The following is a 13,092-nucleotide window of genomic DNA, read 5'->3' on the forward strand; positions in this document are numbered from 1 at the left end:
TAAAATATATTATATATATATTTTTATTATATGTATATGTGCGTGTATTATATAAGATTTTTTTGTGTATGTCTTGAAAATCTATACAGATAGCAGACAGAAAGTTTTGATCTTGTTTCTACACTTTGCCTTATTGCTGAGGCAAAAAAATCCGCTCCACATGCCCGAGAACCAATCACACCCAATCAGGGTGAAGAATCTCTTGCAGGGGATTGGTTCTGTCATTAATGTGACGCAGCCTCGGGATTTACAATTCTTTTTTGTTTTATGTATGTATGTATTTATGTTTTTTATATTTTACACGGGCATTTTATAAAACTTTTCCTCTTCCTTTGTTCGAAAGCGAGTTCCCGGAATTTGTATCTGCACCACCCTTGTTTGCCTAATCTGGAATTTATTGTCTTCGTGTTTTTGCCCCGTGTAGGATGCATTTTCTCTTTTGTTTTGTTGTATTTTTGTGTTTGGTTCTCATTGCGATGTCGCTTTGACTCGTTGCAAAGGAATTTGTTTTCGTTGATCGTGTTCTGGTTTGTGTGTGGCCTGTTATGTATATATTATGATTTATAGAAATTTATAAAGATGGTAAGGACGATAATATAGACTAATGATAGTAATGTAATGATAATGGGAAAAAAAATAAATGATAATAGCAGTAATGATAATAATATAGCAGCAACCCAAAAACAACAACAACAATGATGATGATAATTTGTCCCTAGTATAAAAATGATAGTAAAAGATGATAATAAATTATAATAATATTATTATAATAATAGTAAAAGATTATAATAATAATATAAAATAATAATAATATAAAAGTAATGATGATAATAATTGTAATGATAATGGGAAATTTTTGTTACTGTTGTTAAAAATTAGTTATTGTTATTATAAATATTTTTATTGTTATTGCCATTATTTTCTTATTATGTTTGTAGTTTGTAGTATTATATTTTTATGATAAAATTAGTGTTGTTTGTTGTTGTTTTTGTTGTTGTTGATGTTGTTTGTTCTTGTTTTATTGTTGTTATTATGTATAATGATAATAAAATAATAATGTAGTAATAATAATATGATAAAAATTATGTCATCTCATCATCATCATCATTACTATTATTATTACTATTACATTATTATTACTACTACTACTATTACTTCTACTATTATTGATAATATTGTTACTTTTTGTTATCATCCTTATATTATTTATTATTTCTATTATTATTATTTTTATTATTTTTTTTAAAAAATTAAAAAAAATTTTTTTAAAAAATTTAAAGTTTTTAAAAAAGTTATTTAAAAATTATTGTTAAAATTATTTTATTTTGCATTTTTTTTTTTTTTTTTTTTTTTTTTTTTTTTTTTTTTTTTTTTTTTTTTTTTTTTTTTTTTTTTTTTTTTTTTTTTTTTTTTTTTTTTTTTTTTTTTTTTTTTTTTTTTTTTTTTTTTTTTTTTTTTTTTTTTTTTTTTTTTTTTTTTTTTTTTTTTTTTTTTTTTTTTTTTTTTTTTTTTAATTATTTTTTGGGGGGGGGGGTTTTGGGGGAAACATAAAAAAATTTTTTTTGGGGGGGGCCCCCTAGGCCCCCCGGGGGGCCCCCCCAAACCCCCCAAAAACCGGAAAAAAACAAAAACGAACACAACCAAAGACAGCCCCCAAACAACCCCAACCCAAAACACACACACCCACCCCCAACACCCAACCCACACACACACACAACCCAACACACCCCAAACCACAACACACCCACCCACACCATGCACAACACAACCCACACCAAACACACACACACCACACACACACCACACACACACACACACACAACACCACACACACACACAACAAAACACAAAACAACCCCAACAAACCACACCAAAACCACACCACACCAAAAAACCACACACACAACACACACCAAAACACCACACACAAACAAACACACCCCCACAAACACCACACACACACACATATATATATATTAAAATATATATATATATATTATATTATTTTTTAAATATAATATATAAAATTATTTTAATTTATAAATATTTATATTTTTATTATATCCATTTGAAAAGCTCATGACGCCACGCATGATACACCTTTTACTTAGGTGTTATGCCTTTGTATTAATACCCAAAATCACAGCGTTTTCGTCTCTCCCAGATACTAGTGAGCACGCCCCCCCCCTGCCGGGGCGCCCCACGTGCAGGATGAAGGAACCGAGCGTCCCCCCCCCCCGCGTGGGCAAGGGCCGCAGGGGGCCCTCGCGGCTCCGTCCCCTCCCTCCTCCCTCGGGGGCAGCTCCCCCACACGAGCTCTTCCGCTCCCCCGGCACGGGGGGGCGGCGCTGGGGCGCATGGAAGGCCTACTAGCCGAGGGACAAACGGGTGCCCGTTACCTTGTGGGGGGTGGGGGAAAAATGGACCCAGAAATGATTACATTAATTTACAAAAAAGATAAATAATTGTTTTTATTTAATTAATTATGGAAAATAAATTTTTTTTAATAAAATTTTTATATATAATAATATATTATATATATTATTATATTATTATAAAATATTTATGTTTTTTTTTTTTTAAAAAAGATAAATTTATATATATATAGTAGAAAATATTTTTTAATATTTTATATATATTTTTTATATATATAAAAAAATATTTTATATATTTTATTTATAATTATTTATTGTTTTTAAAATTATATTATAATATATTTATAATAATATATTTTATAATATTAAATATATTTATAGATAAAAATATATATATATATATAATTATATAGTTAAAATTTTTATAAATATAAAATTATTATATAATTATATTTTAATATATAATTATACAAAATTAATTTTAATTTTATAAATATAATTTATATATAAAATATATATATATAAAAATATATAATATATTATATATATTTTATATATATATTATATTATCTATCTTAATATTCTATGTATAATTTATTATATTAATACTTTTTCTCTCTCCCTTCCTCTCTCCTCTCTCTCAACATCTCCTCTCTTCATTCTCCTCTCTCTCCCTTTTCTCTCTCTCTCATCTCTCCCCTCTGTTCTCTGTCTCCTCTGTCCCCTCTTCCTCTCTCTCTTCTCCCCTTCTTCCCCTTTTCTCGTCTCTCTTCTCTCTCTCTGTCTCTCTTCTCTTCTCTCTGTCTCTCTTCTCTTCTCTCTGTCTCTCTCTCTCGCTCTCTGTCTCTCTCTCTGTTTTTCTCCCCTTCTCTCTGTCTTCCTCTCTTCTCGCCTTCTCTGTCTCTCTGTCTCTCTCTCTTCTCCCCTCCTCTCTCCCCTCCCCCTCTCTCTCTTCTTCTCTCTCCCCTCTCTCTTCTCTCTCTCTCTCTCTCTCTTTTTCTCGATGGGAAAGAGTGGGGGGATAAACTTGGCCCAGGAAACTGCAGGAAAGAATGATATAGACATCAACTTACCCCCGTCATAGAAAAATAAAACATAAGATTCATAAATGGGTTAGACAAAACTTCTTCCAAGGGAGGAGAATAGAAAAGCAACTCCATCATGCATTATAGTGAAATTGCAAAATTATGAATCATGCATACAGTAAATGTGATAATAGAGAAAGAGTATGTGGCCAAAGCAGAGTTCACAATTTAAAAAACATTATGTTATAGAATGTCAACAAATTGAACCAAATTTAGAAGAGGTCCTAGAGGTTGATAAGTAAACCTAACTTTGATAAATTTATTAGGAGAAATATTAAAGAAGTATAAGTTATTTGCATGTGCTAAATAGTTGTGTATATATACATATTAAAGATCTAGCCCAAAGATTTAAGAATATATACCCACAAACTCCAGAGGAGCTGGGTAATTTGGGTAATGTAAATATATCCAAATAAACTGTTAAAAATTCTCTCTCTCTCTCCTCTCTCTCCTCTTCCCCCTCTTCTCTCTCCTCCTCGTCTCTCCCCTCTCTCTCATCTCTCTCTCTCTCTTCTCTCCCCCTCTCTTCTCTCTCTCTCTTCCTCTCTCCCCCTTTCCCTCCCTCCTCCTCCTCTCCTCCTCCTTCCCTCTCTCTCCTCTTCTCTCTCTTCCTCCCTTCCTCTCCCTTTTCTTTTCTCCCTCTCTCTCTCTTCCTCTCTCTCTCTCTTCCCTCTCTCTCTCCCATTCCTCTCTCTCTCTCTCTGTCCCCTCCTTTTCTCTCTCTGTCCCCTCTTTCTCTCTCTCTGTCCCTCCTCTCTCTCTCTGTCCCCCTCTCTCCTCTTCCCCCTTCTCTGTCCCTTCTCTGCCCCCTCCCCTCTCTCTCTCCTCTCTCTCTTCTCTCCTCTCTCTCTCTCTCTCTCTCCTCTATCTCTCTCTCTCTCCTCTCTCTTTCTCTCTCTCTCTCTCTCTCTCTTCTCTTTTCTCTCCCTCTCCCCTCTTCTCTTCCCTCTCTCTCTCTCTCTCGAAGATATCAGCAGTAGAGTGCCAGAGCTAAACAAAGGAAATTGATGGCAATGAGAAAAGATGAAAAAATATGTAACTATTGATTTTATGGGATATGGAAGTAATATTTTATTTACTGAATTAGTTTCAGGGTTGGAGGAACATAATCTCACTGCTGCCAGCATTTTATTTTTCATCATCATATACACTAATAATTTGTGTGAATGTATAGGTGATCTGATATAATTGCATAATTATTTACCTTTATTTTGAAGTATTTTGGAGGTAATTTAGAGGTTTTTGACTATGTTATAATTTTGTATTGGTTAGTAAGTGATAGATTAATCTTTTATTTATTCAGTGCCTATGGTTGACTTAAGTTTTCCTTTCAACACAGGATCCCGCCGGATCAGAGCCCACCGTCTTGTGCTTAGTGCTGCCAGTGATTATTTTGCTGCTATGTTTACCTCACCTGTCCTGGAGGCAACACAGGAAGAGGTGGTTATGAGAGACATGGATTCTGATGCTCTTCAGACCCTTATCAACTACTGCTATACAGGTAATTTTGGTACACACAAACTGATGAGACAACAGTCTGGCACTCTCTCATACTATTTGGTCGCTACTTTTGCATTTTGTATAGACCTTTCATTGTGTTTCATATCCTGCAGTGTCCTTTCAATCTTACTGTAATAATGGAACTGAGTTGATACACATGCTACTAATGTGCTTTCAAAATAATTTTTCTCATTAAGTATTCAAATATTCCATTAGTCATAGATAGTTTAGTGTATGATTGTTTCTTTTAGTATTGAGAAATTAATTTATTTCTTATGATAATAGGAACATTGGAACTTCATGAGGACACAGTGGAAGTAGTTCTGTCAACAGCCCATCATTTACTTCTGACTGAGGTAGTAGATGTGTGCTGTGACTTCCTCACCAAACAACTCCATCCAGCAAATTGCCTTGGAATACAGCTGTTTGCAGACACTCAGGGATGCTCAGAGCTGCACCGAATCGCTTCTACATATACTGCTGTAAGCTGAATACTTGAGTGTATGGATTCTTTGTCTTATATAAGTTTATCATATATGTTTTCAAAATTCTGAAATGTGAATTTGTCAGTAAACAGAGGGAATAGGTTGCGGATCTTTTTATCTTTTTTTCAGGAACATTTCCAAGAAGTTACACAACACCAAGAGTTCCTGCAGTTGCCCACTGAAGAGGCTGCAAGACTTCTGGCCTCTGATGACCTCAATGTACCCTCTGAAGAATTGATTTTCCAGGTGAATGAGAAGATATAGGACACTGGTCTCGCTTTTTTCTTTTATCTGGTCATACCAACACTTTTTGTTGGAATTGAAGTGAAGTTACTTAGCTAAGAGGCATTGGAAATAGTTTTCAGTAGGTGATGAGACTAGATAAACAGTTTCTAATGACTACTTATCACTGCTCTCTGTTGAAAAGATTTTAGGCTAATGACTTTAATGATAATTTTTCAAATATTTATGCATTCACTTGTCCATTCATACCTTTCTTTTTTTTCTTATATAATGGTATTATGTTTAAACTCTTTGGCTTTTGATCGAATTTGGTTTCTCTTATTAAAAAGAAAAATATATGATAATAGTCACTCACTTCATTTACTGTTTAATGGTTTAATGAGAGTAAGATATTCAGGCTTGACCTTTAGATAATAAAAAGGTTTTGATAATTTTTTTTCTTATTTGATGTACGTTTGCTTTTAGGCACTTGTGACTTGGCTGAAGTACGACTTAGGAACCGTTCAAAAGACATGGCCCGTCTTTTTAGGGCTTGTGAAGTTGCCGCTTCTCTCACCTCAGGTAAAAGGGCTCTTGATTTTTTACGTGTAGTGTGTAATATTTTGTGTGTGTACATATTGTGGTGTTTGTTTGCATGTGCATAATTACATTTATGTTGATTTAGCTTGTGTGAATGAAGTGTAAATTATTTTTTATGGGGCTTTAACTTTGGTCATTTTTTAACTCTTTATGAAGTGAAAGCAAAATATTTTTTAAATACTTGTTCCTTTCATCTGTCTTTTAATATGCACTTAACTTCATAAATAAACTTTGTAGACAAGCATGCAGTCTACTTAAAATTTAAGAATCATTTGAATGATTACTTAGTTGTTGGTTTTTAATAAAAATTGGACCTTACATTAACACGATTACAGCTCACTGTAATTTTTTACCATTGTAATGTATATTGTTTATGCTGCAAGTCTTTTAGTAATCTGTAAAGTGCAATATAACAGGCTAATCAACTTATCTGCAGGGTACCTAATTTTAGTTTTGTCCTTAAAATCCCAGATTAAAAAGATTTCAAATTATAGTATAACAAACAATATGTGTCTCCTCAGTTCCTGGCAGACCACATAGAGACCAATTTGCTTTTTTAAAGAAGACCGTAAAATCCCAAAGACCTGATTGTAGAAGCCCTCAAGTACCACCTGTTGCCTGAAAGAAGATCCACGCTCCAGTCGCCCCGCACCAAACCACGGAAATCCACCGTTGGGGACCTTTATGTTATTGGGGGCATGGACTCCAATAAGGGTGGGTGGAGAGGAAGTAAGGTTAATTTAAATTTTTAGTTTATTACTTTTTTTTTTTTTTTTTTTTTGCCTGGTTGGCTCTTTTTAATACAAACTGCCACTGTTTATGTACCACGGGGTTAGATGCAGGTCGTAAAGGATGAGGTATTGTCTCAGTTTTAATGTTTTTCTTAGATGTGTAATCTCTCAGGAAGTTCCTTTGGCTTTCCTTTCAATTTCTTTGAGATGTCTTACCTGCTTTATGATCTCTCTTTCTGTAGTTACCTTTCATCAAAATACTTGTAAAATTCTTTTCTCACCACTGGATAGTGTACTCCATTTGTGGTATATATTCATAGAAAGAAGGAGTGATTTAAATATATTAGATACATGACTTCTAGTAAATGTTTACATCCACTACTTTACTACCTGGCAACTATTTGTATGAATTTATTTTTGAGAATAATGATGCATAGGTTTGTATAATACCTTGTGAATATAGCCAGTAAATTCATACTCCCACAGAAGAGGTGGAGTGTGGTGAGCCTTTCAAAAGTGAATTATTAAACTTTATTCTTGAATCACTATTGAAATGAGATTCATATGTGATTATGATGATTTATAATTTAAGTTTTATTATATTTGAAGTAAACTTAATAGTTTGGGTAATTTACCTCTATACTTTATTCTTCACTAACCATTTTAAAGGTCTTATTTTTTTATTGATGCCAAATGTTAAACATGGTTGTTACACTGCTTGATAATGTAAACTGGAATGAATTTAAAATTATTGAATCTCTTTAAGTTTGATATTCAGACGAAAGAATGAAATTCAGTCAAGTAATATATGCAGATGATTTGTGCCATTGTTTGTGTACAGAATCCAGTAGGTTTTAGTAAAATCTGTGGTTGAATAAGAGATATAAAGGTAGATGAACAGTTGGCTGTAATGTACATTGCTTGGTGGTGGGTCAGACCTTTGTTTATAACTGTATCTCTGTATCTATATCTTATCTCTCAAATTTGAAATCAGAAAGAAAGCAAGATATTTACACAATAACTTTTACATCCTTGGAATAGTTCTACAGGCATTGAAAAGTACAACCTCCGAACAAACACGTGGAACACAGTGGGAACTATGACGGCAGAGGCTGCCAGTTTGGAGTGGCCGTTCTGGATGGCAAATTGCACGTAGTTGGAGGGAGAGATGGCTTCAAGACCCTGAATACGTTGAATGCTACGAACCAACAACAAATGTCTGGGGCACAGCTGCCTCCCATGTCCATCATAGGCATGGCTTAGGTAATCATATTTTTAATATGAGACTGTTATGATAATAAACTCATATTATGTTTTCATTTACAAGGGGGTTATACTTTTACTTAGCTAAAAGCACAAATGATCATGACAGTTATGATTTTCTATTCGTATTTTAGGGGTGGGTGTTCTCGAGGGACCTTTATATGCTGTTGGAGGGCATGATGGATGGAGTTACCTAAACACTGTTGAACGTTGGGATCCCCCAAACAAGGCAGTGGAGTTATGTTGCACCCATGTCAACTGCCAGATCCACTGTTGGAGTGGCTGTGTTGAATGGGAAAGGGAAAGAAGAAATTATCCAGAATTGTTATTTTTAGGCTTTGATTGTTTTAAAAAAATTTTTTTACTAGAAGTCTAAACCTAAGCTGGATTTTGTCTTCTTGACATGAAGGAATGAAATAAGCATCAAAAGTATTAAGGTAACATATAGAGCATTTTTGACAAACATTAATCCTTTATTCATTTGTATGTTGATGGATAAGAGAAATATCTAGAATAGACTATAACTTGTGTTCATATCCTGCCTTTCATTTTAGACTTATGCAGTAGGTGGAAGAGATGGATCATCTTGTTTAAGGACAGTAGAATGCTATGATCCCCACACAAACAGTGGACTCCATGTGCTCCCATGGCCAGGAGAAGAGTGGTGTTGGGTGGGAGTAGTGAACGGATTCCTCTATGCTGTGGGAGGGCATGATGCCCTGCTTCAAACCCATGTGCTTCCAGATTTGACTGTGTTGAAAGGTAAGGCACAGGGTCATGTTCAGATATGTATGGGGAATTTTTCTGTCTAAGGCAGGAGCCACGTACTAATGTGAAGAAAAGACATTTTTATATACTTTGTAAAACAATATAGAGAATGTTATATGTAAACAAAAAAAATGGCCATTTGATTCATAAAAAAAAAAAAAAAAAAAAAAAAAAATAAAAATAATAATAATAAAATAATATATATATATATATATATATTAATATATATATATATATATATATATATATATATAAGTAATTTTTATTTTGTGTGTGTGTGTGTGTGTGTTTATATTTTGAGTGATATTCATAAAAGACAAAATGTCAGTTAACCCCAATGATCCAAATGACATCATGTTATGAAAAAATTTGGCATGAAGGGGGTAATGTCAACATGCTATCATGGGAAAATCAAACCCTTGGCTGGAGTATCCAATTCCTTGCAAATGTAGGTTGTATACAGGGAAAAATTTAATATTAAAAAAAGAAATTGAAAATGACAATCAAATTTTTTAGATTGTTATTGTTCTTGCTCGATTCATGGACTCCATAGAGGTGATATGGAGTCTGTGCACGAAAAACGTCTATTACCAAAGGGTAAACAAATCAAATGACAAATATGGATATGGAAAATGGCCAAAAAACTAAAATGCTTTTGCAGAAAAAAGAAAATAAATTTTTAAAGGGAAGGCAAGAGTCTTGTCACCGACTGAGTGTTTTCGTTTTGCCTGGCCACTAGTCACACACCCTCAAGGGGCCAATCAAGTAAGGCTAATGGCCTGTTTTTTTGGGCCAGGGGGTTTAAATTTAACCCATTCCCCCCGGAATTTTCGCTCGTCGCTAGCGCCGCCACGGTAATATTTGCCACCGCGTGGGCCCCCGCAACGGGTTTTTTCTGGAGCGGCGCGGCGGCGAAAAGACCATATATTTTTTTGCGGGAAATTTTCCCTAGTCTATATAAAGTTGGGGTTTTTATATATGGGCAATGTGTAAAATTTTACTTTTCCACAGTTTTTTTCTAGCATCTTTCGCCTTGTATTGAGGAAATACGAACGTTTCCAATTTCTCTAACTTCGAGCCCATAAAACACTTTGTGAAAAAGTTAGCGTTTTTTTTTTTGCACGAGATGTAAAATAGGATTAGCCGTTTTTTGTGTTTTTTTTTTAAAACTTTCAAATGAAGCGGCAGCAACCCAAAATACTTTTTGAACTCAGAAGTAGTGCATTGCCCATAAAGAGATCACACCATTTTTTTTATCATTTCTAAACAGAAAAGGAAAAAGAAAAAGGGGAATGAGCTTCACTTTGATGTTAAAAAATATTTTGTATTGAATTGATTCACTTGTGTAAGTTTAGTTTTTTTTTTTTTAGTAAAAGCTTGAAAGAGAAAAATTTTACCTTATACCTTCCATGGGTGGTCGTTCTGCTGGAATACCTTTTGACTGACCTTTTATTCACATGACAACCAATCAGATCTGCCATTGACCTGTGCACCAACAAAAACAATTATATTTTCCAGCCAGTCAGGGCAAGGTACATCAAAACATGCAATCTAGTGTGAACAAATCACAGATTTTCAAGTCTAAATAATTAGAATTTTTATGTCTAAATTACTACTCACATATTTATCAACCATCAAAAAAGACTAGTACAGACCAAATTTTAAAAATTTTTAAAAAAATAAAAATGTCAGTCTATGGCCCTCATCAAGGGAAAAAACGTGCCCAAACGTACGGGCCCTAGATGCCATGGCAAATTCATGCCCAAAATGTTTGGGGTCCATTGAGACAGGGAAGAAAGATGCCAAAAGGGGCGAAGGGGGGAAATCAAAAATAACACAAAAGGGATGGCTAGCAGTGAAAGGATGCAGGTCATGTAGAAATGCCCCATAAAGCATGTTTACAACCCGGGGTAAAAGGTTTTTAAAAAATGCATTGTAGGCTAAAAGGGTAACGGGTTTTGGAAAAACACCAGTTCCTTTTATTTTTATTTTTTTAAATGATGTTCGGGTAATGCTTTTTTTTTTTTTTATTTTTATTCCTTTTGCTTAATGCACTCTTCAAATTGAATTTTTGAAATAAAATATAAAAGGATTTTATAATTAAAAGCATCACAAAAGTTTTAGAAAATATATACTTGCTTCAGAGATGGAAATTTGTCCTTTTTTGACATTGCTGCTGTTTCCAGATATGATCCTGCTACTGATACATGGACACAGGTTGCATGTCTAAGTTTAGGCTGTGATAGTGCAGGGGTGAGTCTGCTGGGTGACCGTCTGTTTTTGCGTTGGAGGTTATGATGGACAACCTATCTCAATCTTGTGCACGCTTATGACCCCAAACCAATGAGTGGACACAGGTAAGAGAGAAGGTCAATTTGATGTCTTTTTTTTTTTTTGTGTCATCTCTTTTTTCTGAAGCAATTTCCAGTATAATATTTTCAACTTGAAATAAATTGATGTATCAACACCAGTCAAATACACAGACAAAAGATTTAAGACATGTAAATACTTCCGTTGTAATGACAGACCTTTAATCTATGTTCTTTTTCTCCAGATGGCTCCATTGCCCACAGGACGGCTGGGGCTTGTGTCGTAGTTGTCAAGAACACTCACTGACCCAGGTTTTCCTATACTGGAGTCTAGAGCTACTTCCATTAATGGTAACTACAGGGCACTCACATGGAAACTGCATAAGACACCAAGCAGTAGAGATATTTTGGATATGAATCTGCATTAGTGTCTTTTGCAATGTTTGATAGATTTTTTGAAATGTTTTATGCATTTTGAAAGAGGCTTTATGATGATGAGACTTTTTTTGCATTTATTATACTGTTCCATCAAATTATTTTATGATATATAGATATAGCAGTATAGCTGAAGAACAGTCTCAGTGCAATACCACAGTGATTTTTTATCTTCAAGTTATTAAACACAAGGAAGAATGTTTTAGTCTTATAATGATCCAGATCTCAGCTGAGATTCGATTAAATTTTGCTTTATTATTTACACTTTTTTATTATTCATATTCTTATAGATTTCTATATAGAGTACTGTGATATGAAAACACATATCGCTTTTTGACAAGATGCCAGTAATCAGAGATTGGGATAATGATGTGTCAAGCTACATTTAACACTCCAAACTGTATTTAAAGACATTATGTTAGCTGTAAAGATGACACACAGAATTCTTCTCTAAGATTCTTCAGAGATATTACTCTGTGTTGATGCCTTACAGTGTTTGCTTTTTTTTATTATTCACAGAAAGCAGGTATTGCCAGGTCAAAAAGCACTATGGAGTTGGCAGGAAGATCTGCATATACATTTTGAATTTAGTGTTGAGTTTAATCATTTTTCTCTAGTAATTCATATATTTTTTAAATTTTGTTAATGATTACAAGATGAAGAAAATTAGACTGGACTGATTGCGGGGAACATGTAAATAGGAAAAGAAAACCCTTTTCTCTTTCCCAGTGATAATTGAAAGTTGAAAGTTTGACCTTAAGAGTCAGTCAGTATTTAAATGATTTATCCTTTTTTTTTTTTTTTCTTCCTGAAGAAGCTTTGAAAGTTTCCTGAAAGTACTCAACAGTATTTATCAGGAATTAGATATAAAACCTACAGTAAAAAGCCATGCATACATTTAGTGTCCATTTCTGTAGTATTTTACACTGTAGAAGTTTTCTTTGGCAGATAAGTATTTTTACATTATTACACGTTTTAAAGTTCATTAATGGCTCTAGTTTTTTAGGATGTAAATTGCAAAAATTGCACATCTTGCTAGCCTCTCAGTCACACCTATAAAAAATATGGCTTTTATAAGATAACCATTAGTATGTAGAAACACACTTGGAAATTATTTATGAAGAAGCTTAAAAATAAGTAGATAGGGAAGCTGAGGAACAGTGCATTCCAAGACTTACCAAGATGTCAGAGGAACCATTGAGCATTGACTGAACTTTGAAGGTTAAACGTGATAATAGCAGGTAGTATAAACTTAGATGATAGTGTAACTTTGTGATATTAAACCCTCCTCCTTTTCTGAATATGAAAATTGCAGTTTG

At 33.9% G+C, this 13,092-nt stretch overlaps 1 pseudogene; it reads left to right on the forward strand.

Annotated features, from left to right (window-relative positions):
- The first annotated feature begins 4,804 nt into the window (after positions 1-4,804).
- On the forward strand, positions 4,805-11,680 carry LOC119576975 (annotated as a pseudogene).
- Positions 11,681-13,092: the final 1,412 nt, after the last annotated feature.

This window comes from Penaeus monodon, chromosome 9 (assembly GCF_015228065.2).
Source record: "Penaeus monodon isolate SGIC_2016 chromosome 9, NSTDA_Pmon_1, whole genome shotgun sequence".
Classification (NCBI taxonomy): domain Eukaryota; kingdom Metazoa; phylum Arthropoda; class Malacostraca; order Decapoda; family Penaeidae; genus Penaeus; species Penaeus monodon.